General features: G+C 37.4%; 1 long non-coding RNA gene across 1 annotated transcript in view; it reads right to left on the reverse strand.

Annotated features, from left to right (window-relative positions):
* Positions 1-1,856: 1,856 nt before the first annotated feature.
* The window catches only part of LOC145667720 (uncharacterized), a 63,725-nt gene continuing 44,394 nt past the window's right edge, over positions 1,857-21,187 (reverse strand). Inside the window, exons 2-3 of the long non-coding RNA XR_014127908.1 lie at positions 9,355-9,490; positions 1,857-2,037 (exon numbers count right to left, since the gene is read on the reverse strand). This is a non-coding gene — a long non-coding RNA (uncharacterized LOC145667720). The remainder of the gene's footprint in view (positions 2,038-9,354; positions 9,491-21,187) is intronic.

Consider the following 21,187-nt stretch of genomic DNA (forward strand, 5'->3'; position numbering starts at 1 on the left):
GTTTTTATTTTAAAATTCCAACTTATTCGAAGATTATTTGAGTGTAATATATTTGTAACGCCTAGAAAGTGAACGTAAATGAATAACTATAATACAAAGTATTTAATATTTAAAGGTATTTATAATTCCATCTCTCTGTCTCTCTCTTTCTCTCTTACACATACACACACACACACACACATTCCAACGAATACAAAAGCACCGAAAGAAACGAATCCAACAAGCTTATTAGCAAGTTGAACTTGATACTTCGTGACGTCATCGAGTTTGGTCAATAAGAGTTATACTTGAGCCATAGGAAGTTGAACTTGAAACTTCGTGACGTCATCAAGTTTGGCCAATAAGGGTTCTACTTGAGCCATGTATTGGACAAAACTCTTGGGATGGGCGAAAATGTGGCCGGTTCCAATGCTATTGCTAATACTGATGTTATCCATGTAATGATTCTATTGGTTAGAGTATGCATGGTGTCATCGATCCATTTTTGTAGCGTTTCCGCTGGAGATTTGTACAGCTTTTCTTCTTCTTCTTCTTTGGTGATTTTTCTTTTCTCTTCTTACTTGATCTGGTCCTTTGCAGGGGCATCATCAGTTTCTTCTTGATGTGATGCTGTTTCTTCTTCGTGAGTACGTTGCACGTTTGTGATTATTTTTGGAGTGATGAATCGAGTGTAACGTAGTCTTTTTGGGCAGTTACTAATTTCCTGTTCTGTGGCCTGTTTTTCTGCACGTAGCACAGAAGTTGCTGTTGATTGGTTTCTCCAGGGGTGCCCACAAAGGGGGGTTATGACGCAAACTGCGTCATTGAAATGTTTGGGGAAGTTAAAAATCTATATAAATATGTTTGAGGGGGTGTAAAAATTAATCGAAAATATTTTTTTCATGGAAGAACACCTACGGATAGACAATTGAGGGGGAGGTGCATCATGGACATGAGAGGGGTGGGCATCACTGGTTTCTCACACATGTCTTCGTGTTCCTTCCCACAACGATGGCACACTCTCTTGTTTTTGCACTGGAATTTCTGGTGTCCGTATTGGTAGCATCTGTAACAAGGCATAGGTCGTGGTGGAGCTCTGGAAGTTTCAACTTTATGATGTGCTTCTTCTATCGTGATTCCGTGTGCTATCAGTTTGCTCACTTGTGCAGGATCTTCTGAGAACAATCTAAGTAAGGGTGCAGGTTCTTTTTGCGTGTATATCCTCACTATGTTAGTAAAGTTTCTCGGAAGCTCTTTTATGGCCGTCCTTTGGTGGAAGAGCACATGGAGGGACTGTCGGAGTTCTTCGTGGTTCTCCGTGTCCTTCTTCGTATTTTTTCGTACTCCTTCGTAGGTGGCTTGTGTCGGCTGCTTGATTATCCTCGTGGAGAAGCACATGCTGTTGTTTATGAGGGAAAATTCCAATATCTACATAAATGTTCGAGACAAGTGTATTTAATTGTTTAATGGCAACGTGTAAGCAGTCTACTTTTATATTTTGTGCATACTGTTGTAATTCATAAATATGAGAAATACTCTTTCCTATTGGTAGACAGGTCGAAATTGCGAAGGTCTAGGTAGTACTTTTTTAAACTTTCATCTGGAAGGCTGTTTCCTGAGAAAAAGAATTTATATGTAAGGCATATATACAGCAGCATTCGCCAATACATAGACAAATAATATGAGCTTCATCGGCTGTATAGTAAGCGTACGTGTCTGTTGCGTGGAAGACTCTGGATTCCTGGTGGAAGATCATGTGGTTCGGATTCTATGTTAAGCTACAGCTCCACTTCATAGTTTCACTGATGAAAGACATACTAAGTTCAAAACGATCAACTAATCAACCAATAGACAAATAACATTACAACATAAAGAAGTCAAATCATATGTCTATTACTTTATTAAATGAAAGAAAAGTACATCAGGAAAATACATCATGTGCAAAAAAAAATCAGTTATCACCTTCCGTTGTAACAGATGTTATAAAGCGGAGTTAACATTTTCCAACACAAATCGAAGTTAGCTCATTTGATGATCAAATCTTGAGATTCGCTCCAACTGGGTGTTTAAAAAAAAAAAAAAAACTCACAGTATATGAACAAAACAAGTTACTTTCAGAAAATCAAAAGTAAACTAAGCTAATACTAATCACTAATCTAAAATTAGACAAACTGTTAGTTTAATTACAGCTAATTCTTTCAGTATATTTTCGCTCTCAATATACTGATTTCCATAGCATAATGAATTATTATCAAAACTTCTAAATTGTGTTCAGTAAATATAAGGGCTCATTTTCTTTCTTTTTTTTTAAAAAAGAAAAGTATTTTTCTTCGTGTCGTATGAATTATTATTGTTCGAAGAGACGAATAAGAATTTCATTAGCGGTGGTCTTCTTAAGAAAAAATTAAAATGTGCAGAATTTCATCGCTCTCAAAATCATACCGTTTCAGGTTTTTAATATACATATTTTAATTATTTAGTCAAAATTTGGTCAGAGGGAGAGGTTAAATGTAGAAGCTCCTGTTGCGTACGTCACTGCGAAAAGACAAAACAAGTGGGTTTTGATTTCACAATGTAAAACTACGGTCGACTTCCTAACTACCCGAATTCAATTCTCAAAGTTGTAGTAGTAGATCTACAATTATTGGTTGCAATGGGGTAATATCAAAGATAAAACCTTTCCCTCGGATGCTGAATCCGTAAAAACCATTAGATCTACTAGCAATCTTTTACTGTATTTCCTTATGGCAATAAACGTTGAAACCGAAAATCGTTAATTTGAACCATTCTCGGTTTGATTAGAGGGGAAAGGGAGGATATAGAGCCTAATCTTAGGACGCTGAATCAATTGCAAGAAACAGCTTCTGCATATCTCTTATAGTTTTGGTTCTATGGAAATCAATTTTAAACTGGAAGTAATAGAGTGTTAATGGTTACCATGAAGCATACTTTTCAGACACTGTATTGGTTGGAGAGAACCAATCTCGTTATCTATAATCGTTTCTGTTCTATGACGATAAATGTTCAAAAACAGAAATGGTCAATTTCAGTCATTTCCGAATTTTATAGAGGCTGTACATAAGGAATGAAACCTATTCTTGGGAAACGGAATTTACCTGTACTAAAAAAAAAAAAAAAAAAAACCTTGATCTCTTAAGTTTTCCTCCTATAGAAATCAGTATCGAAACCAGAAGTAATAGTTAAATTGAACAACATTCGGTTTTGAATGAATGTGCGGGTAATGATGGTATTTTGTGATGAGGCGCTAAACCGTTTGCAAGAAACAGCTCGCTCTCTCTCTTACCATTTTCGTTTTATGGCGATAAATGTTGAAACCGGAAATAGTTAACATTTTCGGTTTGTATAGAGAGTTAACAGAGAAGATGGACCCTATTTTGGGGAAGCTGAATCGATTGAAAAAAAAAAAAGTATCTCGATATCTCTGAGCTTTGGCTCTATCGAAATCAGTATTGAAACCGGATGTGGTAATAAATTTCAACCACTCACGGTTTCTGTAGAGATTTGTGGGTTGTGAATATACGCTTTCTTGAGACCAGAAACGATTGCAGAAAACTGCTTGAGACTTTTTATTGTAATTTTCGTTCTATGCAGGGGCAAAAGTGGATCTGAAAAGGTAGGGGATCGCATGACGGTACGTCGTCCCCCATGCCTATCTTTCCCCATTGTAATTCTTTTAGAAAGTGAGGGGACGCCACATATATTTTCTGGAAGTGGGGGACACTGTTCCTCCTCACGCTTACCCCCTAAATTTTATGATGATAAGAGTTGAAATTATTTTGAACCATTTCTGGTTTGAATAGAGTGCTAATGGAAGCGATGAAACCTATTGTTGGGACGCTGAATGGATTGCAAAAAACCACTCGATTTCCTTTACCGTGTCTCCTGATATCTCTCGACAGACGGACGAAGCTGTTCTAGAAGACTTCAGACACTTATGCATAGTATAGTTTGGAAGTTTAAAAAAAAAAAAAAAAAAACTTTATGGATCAGGATAAAAATTCTCAGGAATGAAAACACTCATTTAACTTATGTATCAGTTTAACTAAGAGCAAGGCTAAATAACAATAATATGTGCTCTTGTATGACGTAAGAGTTGAGTAACTTTCAAATGGAACCATGAAGAATATTCCAGAAACAATAAATTGTTCTTCATAACCCAATGTATCTCTTTAAATTTTAATTGTGGCATTGACGTTTTATTGTCTTAGACTTTGAATTTTGAGAATCCAGAAAATCCTTTCGCAGCTTCACTCATCTGCTAGTGATTTGATCATTAATGGTGAACGATTGTGAATTTTGTCCTATTCTACGTAGAATGTATTGATTACCAAGCAAGAGAACCAAAATGTTTGGGGTGCTACTACCCCGATCTCTGCATTAAATGTTGAGATTGTGTTATAGCTCGAAAGAAGAAATAATTTTAAAAAAAATCAAAAACTTTCCCCGCTAGTTGAATGATTAATATGCGTGTCATTGGTGAGCGAGGTCTCAGATTCGATTCTTGGTATGAGAGAATTGAATGCATTACGATGGTTTGAATTCTACCTTAAATTCTAGGTCCACGTTTTTTTATAGCCTTGGTGCTGAAAAGGAGGCTAAACTTTAAGAAAGAGACAAAATTAAGAGAGTGGCATGGCACTGGAATTAAAAAAAGAAAGAAAGTGGGAAGAAAGAAAGAAAGAAAAGAGGCTGAAGAAGGCGAATTAACAAAAATTGAAATTATTTGTAAGATGGCTTCCTATCTTTGGGAGCTGGGGCGGCGGTGGCTCAGTGGTAGAGCGTTCACGTCTATTGCGTGGGGTCCCTGGTTAGATTCCCCCTCACGCCAAGTGAACTTTATGGTGGACAAACACCGTGTGCGTGAGTTCTCCCGTTTTCTCCCACTTTCTTCATTTCACTCATTTCTCATCATCACCGTTTGTCTGCTTTAGCCTAGCCGACATATTTGTGGGACGTAAAACTTAATGATGTCATTTCATTTAATTTCGTTGGGAGCTGTTTTTGTCAACAACTAAAATGTTACAAGTATATTGACAAAGGAAATATCATTATTACAAAATACAACTCCTTTCCCGATTGTCCTGAATACAGTATCATTAATAGCCTGTAATTTGAAAAATGTTGAAATTTCTATTATATTTCCATGAGATGGCGGACGAAATATTTTTCGCTTTCAGTGAAGTTTCTCTTCTTTACAATGGATTCAAACATAGAAACTGCTTCTGTATTTGCAGAGAAAGAACCAGATGGTATTGTTTCTCTTTCAGAGATGGACAAGTTTTGACTTGTATCCACCTCTGCAATTTTATGACTTTCTTGTAGATTTTTGAGGTTGATTCTCTGAGAAAATCGTGGATGCTGTTTTTTTTTTTTTTTCGTTCTTCATTCGTTCTTCAGCGTATTCAGACAGATGTTTTCTTTTTGGCGAGGTTCTGAGGCGAACCTTATTAACTAACTGATCTTTTCAGCAATTCAACTTTGTATTGACTTAATATTAGTATTCACCATTTAAGAAACCGGAAAACACATTCGGACCTGCATTTCGAAAAAAATAATATTGAGTGTAATTTACGAGGGTCATCCAGATAATGAAGACGGTTTAGTTAAATATACATAATTAGGCCTGTACATAATGAAAAGCACAATCTTCATTGGAGGAAACTATCCTGTTACATACCTGAAGTTCCCTTCATTTATCTACGTAATCACCACTTTCATTTAAACATTTATCGCATTTGTTCACGAACTTCAAAATTTCTGTTATACGCTGTCCATGCCCACGAGAACCTTCAACATACATTTCATACGATAGACACAGATGCTTTAACGTTTATTCTTTACGTGCCTTATTATTGAACCTTTAGGGTGTCCCATAATTATGTATATTATAGACTATTTGACTGACTATAGTATTTGTAATTCTGGACAAAAAGTTTCGATATGGCAGCATTGCGAGCCTGAGAGTGGGAATAACGGTCACTGAACTTAGAACCGTTAGTGTATGCCAGACAGAATGGTGGAACGGATGAAACATTCTCGAACCGCTGGACCAGTCGACGTGGGACTGTGGAGTGGCCAGTTCGATCTTCCAAATTGGCGCCAACTGATGTTTTTCTTAACGGGTGTTTTAAAGGACAAAGTATATCAACATCACATACTCAATTTGGCTGAACTACAGGAACCTATCACAGAAGAGTTCCACAGATACCAGTACGGGTGTGTCAGTCAAGCTACTTATGACAACGTTGCTCCAGGTATGTATCGATTTGGATGGTGGACCATGCCATGGAGAACAGAGATTAAAATTCTTCTAAGGAAAATATGAGAGTAATGCGTTTATGTTTAATTTTATGTTCAAGTTACATTGCAAGTTTCTTTACCGCAGTCTTTGAAACGTCATATATGTAATTATGAGCTACCCTGTGCATTGAGTGCTGTGGTTCGTAATATGGCAATGCTAAACGAACAATGACTAGAATATATACTTCGATTGGGCTGATGTATTGAAATAACATATGTAAAATATGTATGTTGAGTTGCCGAAAAGATACGCAATACTACACTATACTTAATACTACACTATTGTACGAGGTAATATGGTAAGCTCTGGATGCTTTTACCACTCAATGCATTTTACAGAATTTGGTCTAACCCCTGGGTCGCATTTGGGCGAGAATGTGATGTCAGAGGAAAATGGACAGAGAAAAACAAACGAAGATATTTTAAAACGGATTGGAGAGATGATGATGCTTTTAGCTAGCATCCTTCGTAAAAAGGCCAATTGGATTGGACACATCTTGCCAAGGAATTGTCTTCTTCATACCACCATAGATGGAAAGATAGGATGAAAACAAGAAGTAGAAAGAAGAACAGCTTATTGGTGATTTGAAAAATAAAAGAAAATATTGGGAGTTAAAAGAGAAAACTGAAGATTGAGAAACGTGGAAGAAACATTACTTAGCCCAAACTTAGAATAAAAAACTAATTAATCCGAGGACAACCCAAAGGCAGAATACTTATTATTATTATTATTATTATTATTATTATTATTATTATTATTAATAATAATAATAATAATAATAATAATAATAATAATAATAATAATAATAATAATAATAATAAAACAGAACAGGTGATCCCTTCTCCACCGCGGAGATTAATGTGGAATACGAATATTTATAAGTTACCGATATTTTATTTAGACGGAAGCGTCATATAATTTTCCGCACTAGGACGATAAAATTGGAACCGTATACGCAATAGAACTTTGGTGTATATTATCCAAAATGCATCTCTCGGGATTCAACACAACGAAAGCGATGCTCGTATAGCTTGTCAAAACACCTCTCTCTGAACATTCTTGATGCCTTGATGTTGAAACTCTTTCAATATTTACAACAACATCAAACTTGGTTAATTTGAATTTCGTGAATGGAAGTACTGAAGAGAATAAAAGATCAGGAAATTATATATATGCTACTAATAGAATCAAAGATTGTGAGGAGCATCTTCTTGATGTGGGACTTTTGCAGGCGAACTTTCTCGGGTTTTGGAGGTTCTTGGCTCTTTCATACCGATTTCTGGCACTTCTTTAACGCTGAAAACACGATGTTTCGTCATGGGTCACAACAGCTTCTGGGTCATACTTCTTCTACTTCACTTCATTACCTACATTTCGATCTAGGTTGGTGTCGCTAATGTTACTGTAACTGCTATATTATCCTTTCCTAATATTAAAATTATTATGCAAGAGAGGGAAAACATGAGGGTAACTGGAAGAGTATTTTTTCAAAGCTTGCAGTAAGTACATGCACTACGACATCAGTTCTTAAAATCATGGGGCACATGGACAAACAAATAATACATCTATATTTAACGCATGCGAAAAATAAGTTTTACTTTTGATAAGCACAGAGATTGAGCGTCGTGATCCCGCTCTTAGACAAATCAATTTTAAAAATCATACATTTGGTCACTGTAGATTAGTGACTGAGAATGCAAGAAGAAGTCAAATAGGTATTTTGAGGTGTTGGAAATTTGCTTATGCGTGTTTGTGGGCAAATAAATGATCATGGAACTGACAGATACCTATGTCTCCCTAACACTTATGTATATATTTTGTTAACGTTGAATAAATATGTTGTGTTATCTAAATTAAGTGTCGTTCGTTGTCATCAGTGAAAACTTCTTGACTACTACATTAACCTTCTTCAAAGTGAAAACGAAAGAGAAAGACCAGGAGGAAAGTAAATAAATAAAAGAAAGGCAATGAAATGAAATCAAAGAAAGATGAAACAAGAGAAGATTTAAAAGACAAATAGACGAAGGGGAATGGAAGAAAAGAAAAGAAAAGGAAAGAAAAAAGAACGAAGGGAATTGAATGGAATTATAAAACTAAATTCCACGTTGAGCTTCGGAAACAATTCCTAGTAGTACTTTATACTCAAGAACATTATATGCAAGAACATTGTATGTCAGTTCTACAAGTTATTTTTCAAGTAATATATAAAAATACTAGAACAAAGTCCGTTTACCAAACATTGTTAGGATCATCAAGTCTAGAAGGCTCAGGTGGGCAGGTCATGTAGTCAGAATGGAAGAAAGTAGGAACGCTTTCAAACTTTCAACTGGAAATCAAATCGGGAAACGATTATTAGGAAGATCTAGGGGCAGATGGGAGGACAATATTAAGATGGATCTCACAAAAGTACGAAAATTAGAAACTGGATCAGGTTGGCTAAGGATAGAAGACAATAGAGAGCTTTTGTGAACGTGGCATTGAACCTCCCAAGTTCCATAGCCCATAGAGTTTATTAATTAGTTAGAACATGAGTCAATAAACCGAAAATAATCTTAAGACAGATACTTAAGCGTATGAATCGAACTAGCTACATGCTTACTTTCCTACTACGTATAATTGAAAAAAAATAAATGCAATAAATAAAACTGTCCAAATACATTGAGCAATCTGAATGTACTAAGCCAACCTTGGTCATTAACAAATTGTGGTTTCTCAGAGCTAATTTCTATGTTTTGTCTTTGGAGCCACTGATTTCAATAGTAGAGCGCGTACGTATAAGATGGCGAAGAGTTTCTGCTTTAAACCCAGGGGACGTTAGCTTGTAATAAATAACATTGTGTCCGTGGTTTCTCTTGGAATTCTTCAGACACTTCTCATTGTCTCCGCTTCACTTTTATTATCAACTTCTTTCATTAATCACCCATTTTTCTTAACCTAATGAGCATAATTCTGTAACTACAGACTGAAGACTCCATTCAATTTTACGCTATTACATCTAAAATCCTGAAGTAACTTCTAATGTTCTATACCCGTGAGTAAGAAAATATTCTTACCTTATCTTGCTTGCGTTTCGATTTACCATATCTAATATTTAATGTTACAAGACATTCTGTGTTTGGTGGTTTTCTGTAGCATGAACTTAAGAAGAACACCCTTAATTATCAGTATTATCTCATCCTGAGTAATGTTCTGAAAAAGGAAATTTATTTATAAATTACGATTATATATTAATTCATAGAAATCATATCTTAATAAATAAATAAATATTTTGACTGAAGTACAAGTGAACGAAGTAGCTGAAAGCATGTAATGCAATTTGAAAAATGCATGGATATTTTCAGGTGAGCCGAACGCATCTAGAATCGATCGAATCTCAAAATGTATATTAAAATATGCTGAAAAATTGTCATTTGTATGTGTATCTATTAGTTAGCAGATTATTTATAATAGGAACGAGACTTATAGCGATGGAATGGGCTGCAATAAAATTGCGCACACTTTTCCAGTTTTATCAGTTCTATCTGATAAGCCATTAACAAGCTGTCATTTTGTACAGGATTACGCACAGAAAAATTAAGCAATGTTATCAGACGGAAAATATTTTCTCTTCTGTTATATAAATCTATAAGAAAAGAGCAGGAGAATACCGAACCAAGGGCCGAATAAAATTACTAGAACTGAGCTAATTTAGAAAATACAGAGGAATTAACAAATAAGGATAGAGAAGCTATATACTGTATTCGAAGAAAAGCTTCACACCAGTTTGTCCGGGAAATATTACAGAAGCTGTTCAGTAAATGATTGAAAGAGAAGTTGAGTTCAGTTATGATGGAGAAACGTTTCTATTTATAAATGAAGAAACTAAGATTATCGTCCTAACTTGTGCGAGTAACATTAGGTACGAACAATGATAGCATTTACTGTACATAGTCACAGTGTATGTAATAAAACTATGTACTAAATGTCTGTACAAAATTTCAAGCATCTATCTTGAATCATAGGGGCGGGAAAAATATCAATAATCCCCACAATGCCCCCAGATTATCGTAAAAGACCCTGATCTCAGGTAGAAAATTTCCTGCGACATCCCTATTTATCCTAGGACCATAGTTCGTCCATCATTCTCTTCAGAATAGAACTGCCTTTCAAACGGTACCATTTACATATCTCCATCATGTATCTTATGAGTGTATCAGGGTTCGATCCTTGTACGTCCCTGTTCGGGAAGACATTCTATGACTGTATGTGGTTCGAGTCCTGCAGTGCCCTATGAGGGCTTAGGCGTTAATAATAGTTCGGGCTTCGATCCTCTATGTCCCAAACGGCTCCTTTAGGCTTTAATAGTGGTTCGGAGATTTTACCAAAGCCGATCATATAGCCACTGGACAGTACGGTCCAGAGTTCGGGTTGGAACATTTTGGGTAATTGACATAAAGACTGATTCTAATCGTATTCTCAATGCCGATACAATTTAATAATGCGAAAATTATTACGTTGTATGGGCATTAATTATTTATGCTGGAAAGAAAAATTTTACCGCTAATTTTAGAGTATTTCTGTAATATCTTCAAAACAAATAAAAAATATTCGAAAAGCAGAAACGTAGTGAACCAGACGATAGGATTTTTCATGTGATACCATTATCACTACTCATCTATCTGCTTTCGATTTGCAACTGTAGATAGATTTAGCATTTTTTGGGGGTTCTGTAAGTAGCGGAAGACCATAAGCAGGTAGGTGAATTGTGGTAAAGGTATCATATGGTATTGTCTAGTTCATTACGTTTCTGCTTTTCGAATATTTTTGTTTTGAAGATACTACAGAGAAACTCTAAAATTAGTGGTAGTTTAATTTCGCTGTAGTGAAGACCCTGAACAAAGTAAATCATCCAGCGTTGAAATATATTCACAGTTTGTGTAAATATCGTTTAACAATTCATTTTGAATAGACGATATGCAGATTTGAACCTGTGCTACATTTTACACTTGATAAGGTTTGAAGTTTTGAAAGATGATAAGGATAACGATCAATAAGGATAACGTCGACTTTTAGTTTCTCGTGTCAGGCTAATCTGATCTATCCTGACACTGATTTCTACTCTATCACTAGTTTGTTGTGTACTCCATATTGGAACTCCCGTAATATTTTATAGAGGCAATTTCTGCAGATTTACACACTATTCACCATCTTCTCGTGGAATGTCTTCCTCTTGCTCCTGAGCGAGCCTGCCTTGGAATGCCAGCTGATCTGCTTACTTTGTTTGGAAACGATGCCCAGATGATCCTCAAAGTTGTCTCGTTCCTGCAACATGCCCAAGTCCTGATTGCTTTGTGAGAACTTTGTTTTTCATTTTAATTAATTTATTTCTCATTTTATCTACTGCTTATCTGTGTTCTCATCCTTGTTTTATGCTTATCATAGTATTTCTTTTTCCCTTATTTCCTATCATGCACAGTCATAACTCTTTCAACCAATCTAAATTCTGCTGATATTCAAGTAACCATAAAAATGACGTTGACCCACGCACAGCCTAAATATTCTCCATAACCCCAGGAAACATTTTAAAAAAGAAATTTGTTCGATCTCTTCATATATAATGAAATGATTTCATTTCGAAAGTCTTAAGGAGTCAGAACACGAAACAAATTTACAACATACGTTAGTTACATGCATGCTACAAGTACTGTTACAAATTCTTAGGAATACAAGTATTTTTCCACCTTCTTTTAAATCTTTAACAAGAATAAAGAAGAAAAATGTAGATTGGATATAAAATCTGTGCTAAATGCCAAAATGAGACATATAGGCAAGCGCATTCTTCTGGGAATTATTCGACTTACTTCCACAGTAAGATAGCCAGTTTTTCACTGAGTAGTGTTAGACGCATAGACTTTATATTTACATTAAACCGAACTTTTCCAATTTGGCACGTAGCACGGATTTTATAGTCTACAAATAATAAACCAACTTTCACTCAAATATGAATTTCAATAATTGGCCTACCGAGGGAGGAAAAGTGAGGGGGAACGCGGAATGGCGCCGTTCCGATACTTCCAGAAATATCTATGGCGTCCTTCTACTTCCTAAAAATTACAATGGGCAAAGATAGGCACGGGGAACGGCGTAGTGTCATCCGTTCCCCTACATTTTTAGATCTACTTTTACCCTTGGGTCTACTGTACTATAAAATACCCTAAAAAGAAAGTATGAATATATAGTTATAGAGAAGGCGTAAGATTCTAAGGTCATTCTTATCTCCTTAACGCCAGATTTATGCAAATTCTACATTAATTAAGGTTACTAAAGTTGGATCAACTGAAAATATATAAAGTGCAGTATGCGCTAAAACATAATAATAGTACTGAAATGGAAAGATGAACAAAATTACATTATTGTCATTTGTGAGTTTCTTTCTTCTCAAAAGAAATTAACACACAAGTACATAAAAGTAGTCGCTGAGTACTTCAAATAATATGTCCGTAGTCAAACTCCCTCTATAAAAATTGTTGCGTGAGTACCGCAGGCTTTTGAAACTGGGATATTTGGATAGGGCACATATTAGTTCCTAAGTGAAGTCTTGACCCGACTACGGTAGGTCCCATAGTTTTGGAGCTATGGACCTTTAAAGTTCATTTTTTCCTGTTTTCGACAGCCTATAACTCAGAAAGGTAGGGCACCCAAGTTGGTCTATACTTTTAGTCTTATCTTGGTGTCAGGAATCACCTCCCGAACGTTGTCGGTGTTGTTCTGAAACACCATGTATATATTAACTGTCTCCCAGTAGAACAGAACATGAAACCAGCAAGAACGCGTTGTTCTGTTGCATCCAAAATCTTCACTTCACAGAACTACACAAAATCATCAACAATAAATGGCAGAGAAACCAAGCATGAATAGAGTGGATACGTCACGAATTCGTTGCAATCCATATCTGCGGCCACCGGCACCCAGAAATACGTATTAGCGCTGGTTGCGAATTTAAGAAAGTCGACCGAAAGATGTTGTATCGGGGGCATGACACTGCTTTTAATAAACATGTTCATAGGCGCCGACTTGAAGGAAATATTGGGGGGCCACTGTCGCAAATCTCGGGAGGATGAGAGGGACATGTTCCCCCAATCTTGGACCTGAGGGGACAGTTCCCCCAATAGTCTGACGTGAAAATGCTTTTTGGGATAAGTGTTATGATTTGTGTCCGTCTGCCATAAAGGAATGTGAGATGTAATTGATTTCTCTTGGCTTTTACCGGTACATTTATTTTTTATTTATTTATTTTTTTTAAGAAAGAATCGTATTCTGTAGTAGTTCAAACTGAACTTCGTGCTGTAGTGTAGGGATGCGCACGAGGCAAAATTTGGGGCTGTCTCGACTCGAAAATGTGCTGTAAAACCGATGTCTTAAATCGAAAAATGTATATTTTTCTATTAGAAGGGCTTTGTCTCGACTCGAATTTTGTCAGGAAAATTCTGTCTCGTCTCGTCTCGTGCGCATCCCTAGTGCTTTTAGTAGTTTCATCAATATGTATTAATTCCACATCCGCTACTTGGGCACAAAATTGTAATAAATGCCAGAGAAGAATATGCCCCTCTCATCATTCTGGAAAATTGTCTCAGCTGTAGGTACGGGCACAAATCCAGGGCAATTGGGAGACATGTCCCCCCAACATTGGAACTGGAGGCTTCCCCAATAATCCGATTTGAAAAGTGCTTTTAGCAGATAAGTGTGATTATTTGTGTCCGACTGTCTCAAAAGAAAGTGAGATGAAATTGATTTCTCTTGGTTTTTCCATTTTTAATGAAAATGAAGGTGTGCGACTATGCGTGACGTAACCTGATGTGAAATCTTATCTCCTCCTCTCTCCTAAGCCCTAGCACACGAAGAGTATATAGACTACCCAATGTCAGTAGAATTCATCTTTTCAGCATACGCGCATTTCATCTATTTGTAGTATCAGCCTAGGCATCTACTCATACTTCGTAAGCAAAGAAAAGAATTTAATTGCTGGAATATTTTTCTCCGTAAACTTAAGGTTACATCTGTAACCCTTAAGAACTCGCACGAGGTGTTCACAAACCCCCAACCAGGTAACTTTTGTGTTGCTAGCCGGAAGTCTTGATGAAAAAATATTTAAAAAAAAAAAATGTCTCAAAACGAGTTCAAAAAACCTAATTGCAGCAAATACTTTTAAAAACATGCCTAGGGTTACGCAAGAGTATATGAAATGCGTCAGATTTCTGTAACGATTCCTGTAATGCTATTGAGATTATCATCATTTTGCTCAAATAAGAGTATTGTTGCGTCATACATAATTTTCTTTCTTCATAGTTTTGGGGAAGTCATTATTTATTTTATTATAAAACAAGTGTCCAAAATTTTCACGTGGATCATTGTTGATGCCTACTTGGAAACATACCAATTATAAATATGCATGTATTCAGATTTCAGAATGTGTTCACGGCAGTGATTTGTAATACGGATATGTACTACTACTACTTTATCTACATCGCCTAATATATAATATACTCTACAACAGGTTCACCTCAGAAATCAGATTCATCTACTGTAATATGAAAATCTTTGAGTTTTATGTCCCACGGTTATGCTGGCTGGGCTAAAGGAGACTGTGATAATGAGAAATGAATGAAATGGTGGAACGAAGAAAGTGGGAGGAAACGGGAGAACCCCGAATAAACCCACGGACATGGTGTTTGTCCACTACAAAGCTCACTTCGCGGGAGCAGGGTTTGAACCCGGGACCCCATGCACCAGAGGTGAACACTCTACCACTGAGTCACTGCGGCCCCTTACCGCAATATGGGTTTCATCTCCCTTCCCTAGAGTAAGTCTCAAATCTGCCCACCTCGCAATGTTGAAGACGACCAGTGGCGCCTTTAGGATTTTGTTTCGAGGGGCTATGCCCAACACAGGAAAGGAAGTGGGCAATTGCCCACCTGAGTTTGAGAATTAAATGTATTTTAATTTATGCATAAATTAAAATTTTAATGGCAAGAATTGCAGACCGATGTATCCTATATGGTATAATACAAAAATTTACTTGTGAATCTCACCTTTTATTCTATCCATAGAAGAAAAAGGAAGTATAATCTTGGCCTACCTAATTTGCCGGGCTAATTATTCCCCCGTTTTGATTTTCTTTAATTCAAACATTTCCTTGTTTTTAAAATAACAAAACGATATAATTTTTCCTTTGCTATAATAACTAAAGCCCCGTTATGTTGATATCCGCGCAAGTTAGTGTGGAACATCAGTTTCGCTTATCAACTCCTCTTAGTTTTGGTGTTACTGATGACGGCCGACTTGAATTACAACTGACAACGGTCGAAAGTATGATAGGCGAAACGAAAGAAAGTAACATCAAGAAAAAAGAAAAGTAGAAAGGACGAAAGAAAGAAAAAGAGGATGCAATTCTTACATTATATGAAATTTGGCAAATACAGTATTATTTCTGAACAAAGGGCATAAGAAAATGGGAAGTCAATGAAATTCTTAGAAATGCTAAGAAGGATTATTGATTATTGTTCTAAGTGGAATGCGAAAACTAACAAATTTGTTATTACGGGGCGAGCTTGAGCCCGATAGCACCATATACGCCACTGAAGACAACTCTGCTCCCCTGATCCTCCAAAGCATTGTTTTTGAACTTCATAAATATTATGAACATCGGTTTTATATGAATATTTTGAACATCGGTTGAAGACAGATTTGCGCCGATGGGGGGGGGGGAAACAACGAATAAATATATCATCATATTCAGACGTTTTCTATTAAACTGCTTGATGAAAGCCCCTCCCCCACAGGATCTCGGTGCGCTCCATCCGCTCCGCTGCGAAATTCACGACCTAAATCAAATTTGCCTAAAACAAATTCAAGTTCAAAATTTGGGGACTTCACTGCAAGTTTGATCTTCCCTTGTCATATCAGTGCTGGGATAGTGTTGGTTGAAACTTCAGTGCTCTATTAAACACAACTTTAAAAGTGGCGTTTTCTATACAATAAGAAGGCTGTTCCTAATATTGCATTAAAGGTACGACAAAGTTTACGACATAAATTCTTACTCCTCTTTGTTAATTTTTCCTAAACTGGATTATATTGGGGGGGCGAGGACCCCACCTTTAAATATTGGGGGGCCAAAAGTGTCCTGCCCCCCCAAAGTCGGCGCCTATGAACATGTTAAATGAAATACGTACATTCAATTTAAGAGTGATAGATCCTTTGCTGATATGAAACAAACTAAAGCATAGGCACATGAGGAATAGTTCGATTAGTATTGAATTTTATTCGAAACCTAAAAATCGGGGAACAGTAAGGAAGAAAGTGAAACAATTCCAGAGCAATTCGGGGCAAATCACGCAAACAATTATTTTTTACTACATTTTTTTTTAGGAAGTTGAGGACTGGGATCACATTCCACACCAACCGCTTCAAAATTCCTCTTTCTTAACAACAATCGGAGTAGACGAGTACTCAGAGCAATTGTGGAGCAAATATGAATAAACGAGATATAGCCAACATCCACTCTCCTCTGCGATTATATAAGTCGGGAGGGTGGCTGAGATCACGTGTTTAAGTTCTGTTTACTCGAGAACGCTAGGGAAGCAACCCGAGCAACTGTGAAGCAAATCGAAGCTAAAGAAGTACAAAATAATGCCACCATCCGCTCCCCTATGTTATTGTTTATTTGAGTGGGATGCTCGGACAATTTTGTTCTAGTATCCACTTTAAAGTTTCATTTCCTCGGGAATGGTAAGTGAGTAAACGTAGCTACCGCGAAGCAAACTAAGTACAAACGAATGCCTCCATGCGTTTATCATTGGAATTATTTCAATTCGAGGTGCTGGGACTACGCTTTCCTGGACCACCAGTTTAATGTTCCATTTTCTCGGGAACGGCAGGGGAGCAAATTGAGAAACTGCGAAGAAAATTGAAACAAATGAAGTAGAAGCGAATACCACCATCCATTCCTCTCTACCATTGCGTAGGGGGCTAGGATCATGTTGTTCTGACTCCCCCAGTCTAAAATTCTATTTTCTTGCGAACGCCAGGGGAGCAACTGGACAAATTGCGGAGCAAATGAGAGCAAAGGAAGTACAAACGAATGCGACCATCTGTTCCTCTCTGTGACTGTTTTTAATTCGAGGGTCTGGGACCACCTTTTTCTGGCCCCTCATTTTAAATTTCTATTTTCTCGGGAACGGTAGGGGAGCAAATGTAGAAACTGCGGAGCGAATGGGAGCAAACGGTTTGGGTACAAAACCTCGCGGCCAGAACCTCGCGGACCAAAACCTCGCCTAGCCAAAACCTCGCCTCCCAAAACCTCGCGGCCCAAAATCTCGCCAGGCCGAAACCTCGCCTGGCCAAAACCTCGCCGCCCAAAACCTCGCGGGACAAAATCTCGCCGGGCCAAAACACCGCCTGGCCAAAACCTCGCCGCCCAAAACGTCGCGGGCCAAAATCTCGCGGGGCTAAAACCTCGCCTGGCCTAAACCTCGCCACCCAAAACCTCGCGGGCCAAAACCTCGCGCCCCAAAATATCGCCATACCCAAAATCTCGCATGACCAAAATGTAAATGTTCCAACAGATGATAAGGATGACGGTATAAAAGACGCTGTTTCAGAAGAAGTATCACGGGTATTTGACCAAGTCCCGCGATACCATATGAAAATTCTATTTCTGTATTAGAGGATTTCAATGTGAAGGTAGGGCGACAGGATGTTTTTAAACTGGTTATAGGGAAAGAAAGTCTGCATAAGGAAAGTAATGACAACTAACGAGGTTAGTTTCGTGAACTTTGGAACATCCAAAAACTTAAAATTTTAACAAAAATCTAATAATATTTATGAAAATATGAAACAATATATGAGTTTTTACGACGTCCCTTGATTATGTCCTATAGGTTAAAGGAGACGTAGATGACCAGGATGAAGGAAATGATCGAATAAAGAAAGTGGGAGGAAACGGGAATAACCCGAGAAAGCCCACGCACACGATGTTTTGTATATTATTATTATTATTATTATTATTATTATTATTATTATTATTATTATTATTATTATTATTATTATTATTATTATTATTATTATTATTATTATTATTATTTGTAATGTGGAATTGCATATTAGGAAACACATTGGGTAAATTTTAAAGAAAAGTTTCATTCGCGGCGAGGTTTTGGCACGGCGAGATTTTGGGCGGCGAGGTTTTGGCCCGGCGAGATTTTGTCCCGCGAGGTTTTGGCCGGCGAGATTTTGGGCGGCGATGTTTCGGCCGCGAGGTTTTGTCCGTATACCGGAGCAAACGAAGTACAAACAGATGTCACCATCCGTTTCTCTCTGTTATTGGTTGGGGGGGGGGAGCTGGGACCATGTTGTTCTGGCCCCCCACTTTAAATTTCTATTTTTTCGGGAACGGTAGGGGAGCAGACGCAGAAACTGCGGAGCAAATGGGAGCAAACGAAGTACAAACGAATGCCATCACCCGTTCCCCTCAGCGATTATTTTTAGTTGGTTGGGGGCTGGGACGACGTTGTTCTGATACCCCCACTTTAAGGTTCCATTTTCTCGGGAACGATAAGGGAGCAAACGGAGCTACTGCTGAGCAAATGGGAGCAAACGAAGTACAAACGATTGAAATTGTTTTCGAAGAATTGCGTGATGGTGGGCGGGCCAGGATTACGCACGCTAAAAGGAGTTATCTTCAAGTTATAAGATGAAAGGTAAACAGTTATTCGTGGTGGCATCTGGCAACAAAGCGTATAATCATGCTTCATGGAAAATCTGCTTAAATGCAGTTCTTCTTTATACAAAAATTAACAAACACTTTTACTAAATAAAAAGGAAAATGTTCCATTTGCATTAATGTAAGTCACACTTTAGCCAGTGCACGTTATTTGCAATATTTCAATAAAAATTAACCAGTTTCTCCATTTTAAATGAAACTATGAACAATTCAGTACATTTCGTGCCATCAGGCTAGAGATGCAGCTACGGAGGGGGGAATGAGCGGGCGGTTGCCCCGGGGCGCTCATAGCAAGAGTACGCCGAACGAACAAGAAGAAAGGAAAAGTGTTGGAAATGAGTAAATGACGCGTCACCCCAAAAAAGTATTGGCACCCTATTAAATCAATATTGTTGCCAGTTTGCAAAGAAATAGATTTGTTAAAAAAAAATTCCTTGCTTGCTTCGCTCGCAATCCGAATGTTTCAATAAGAGTCACAAGTTTTACTCTTACTTAAAGAAAATTATTATACATGATTTGTTAATGACGATGTGATATACAAGGTGCCGAGTAATGACTTATAGTGTACGCAGGAGCTTTTTCAAAATCAGTAACGTTCAAAGCGTGAAATACGTGATTAGTGTTTTGATGGTGATGGGTTTCTTTAGTTAATCACGCTTTTCTACCCAATCAGATTAATCAGGACGGTGAAAATGAAGGTATGAAAATGAGAGGTGTGTGTAGAGACACATACAAGCTGCTCTTTGCGAGGAAATATTAAAAATGAAGGTAAACAAAGGGAATAGTAACAATAAACTTCAAGCAGTTGTAGAATAGGGGCTTTAAGGGGTCAGAACTTATCCCAACGAATTTCGTCTTTTCCAAAGACTAATCACTACCATATATATTATTCCATTGACACATGAAATGCTTCCAATTTGAATGAATTTATTGGGATCAATTCTCCATCAACTACTTGTATCACTAGAACATTTTTTTACGCGTACACCTCTAGTAGTATGATATTTTTACATACAAAACTTATACACAATATATATATATATATATATATATATATATATGAGATCCCCACTGGGTGATACCCGGACAATCATTACTGCAATGTTTGTCTAGCTAGCTGCCTAGTGAAAGTTTTGCGTAATGAGTCATTGGAATCAGTGCACCGCGGCCCCACCCGGGAATAAAATGAAAGTTGGGTTGGGAAAGTAAAACCTAGTTGACACGTATAAAAGTATCCTGTACTTCCTACTCAGGGCCGGCGCAAGGGGGGGTCGAGCCGTGCCACCGCCCAGGGCGGCAAGCCTAATGGGCGGCAAAATTTGAAAAAGAAAATAATACTACCAAAATATAATGCTTCATAACAGGTCATATGGAAAAATATAATTGTGCTCACCAGAGAATATAATTGAACTTACTTTACTCATATTCAGGAAATTCAGAGCATTTCCCCTCATTTTCAATTATCAAACTACTAGCCACAGGTATCTCTTTCAATATTCTTCTTGCAGCAGCGTAGATAAGATTTTCAGCTATGGGACTCCACTTAGATAACAAATAGGGGAGGTTTATGATGCCTTACTTCAAATAAGTAACGACAAGAGTTGATTGTATAGCAAACCACCTGCATGACTTTACTTTAATTTGCTCACTCGTTATCTGGTATGACTTTTTAATCCACATAAACATAGTAAACAAAAGTCTCCAAAGCATTGATTCCTATGTGTTGGAAGCAGTCGGGTTTCTTGAAAATAAATCTGAGTACTTTGAGAGAAGCAGAAATGATGCGAAGTTTCAATTTTACTTAGTTGATGCGATGGAGTTGGCATCAGCATTAGATATGGATGATCCACGGATAGGTACTATAGTGCAGGCTCGAAGTCGAAAGAAGAAGAGACAGTTTCAGTACGAGACGGAGGATGAAGCTGTTGAAGATCCACAAACAAGATACAAGCAAGGGCGCCGATTCCAGGGAGACTGGGGGGACCGGGGCCCCCAATGCTCATGTGGACCCCAGCATTGTATTTATGAATATACAATATTTGGCATGATTTGAATGCATAATTTGTCAAAAAATCCTCATATATGCCTTCTGCATCTGAATGCCCTTCCCCCCCAAATTTACAGAGAAA

Source organism: Thermobia domestica, chromosome 1, assembly GCF_964235325.1.
Source record: "Thermobia domestica chromosome 1, izTheDome1.hap1.1, whole genome shotgun sequence".
In the NCBI taxonomy this organism is placed as follows: domain Eukaryota; kingdom Metazoa; phylum Arthropoda; class Insecta; order Zygentoma; family Lepismatidae; genus Thermobia; species Thermobia domestica.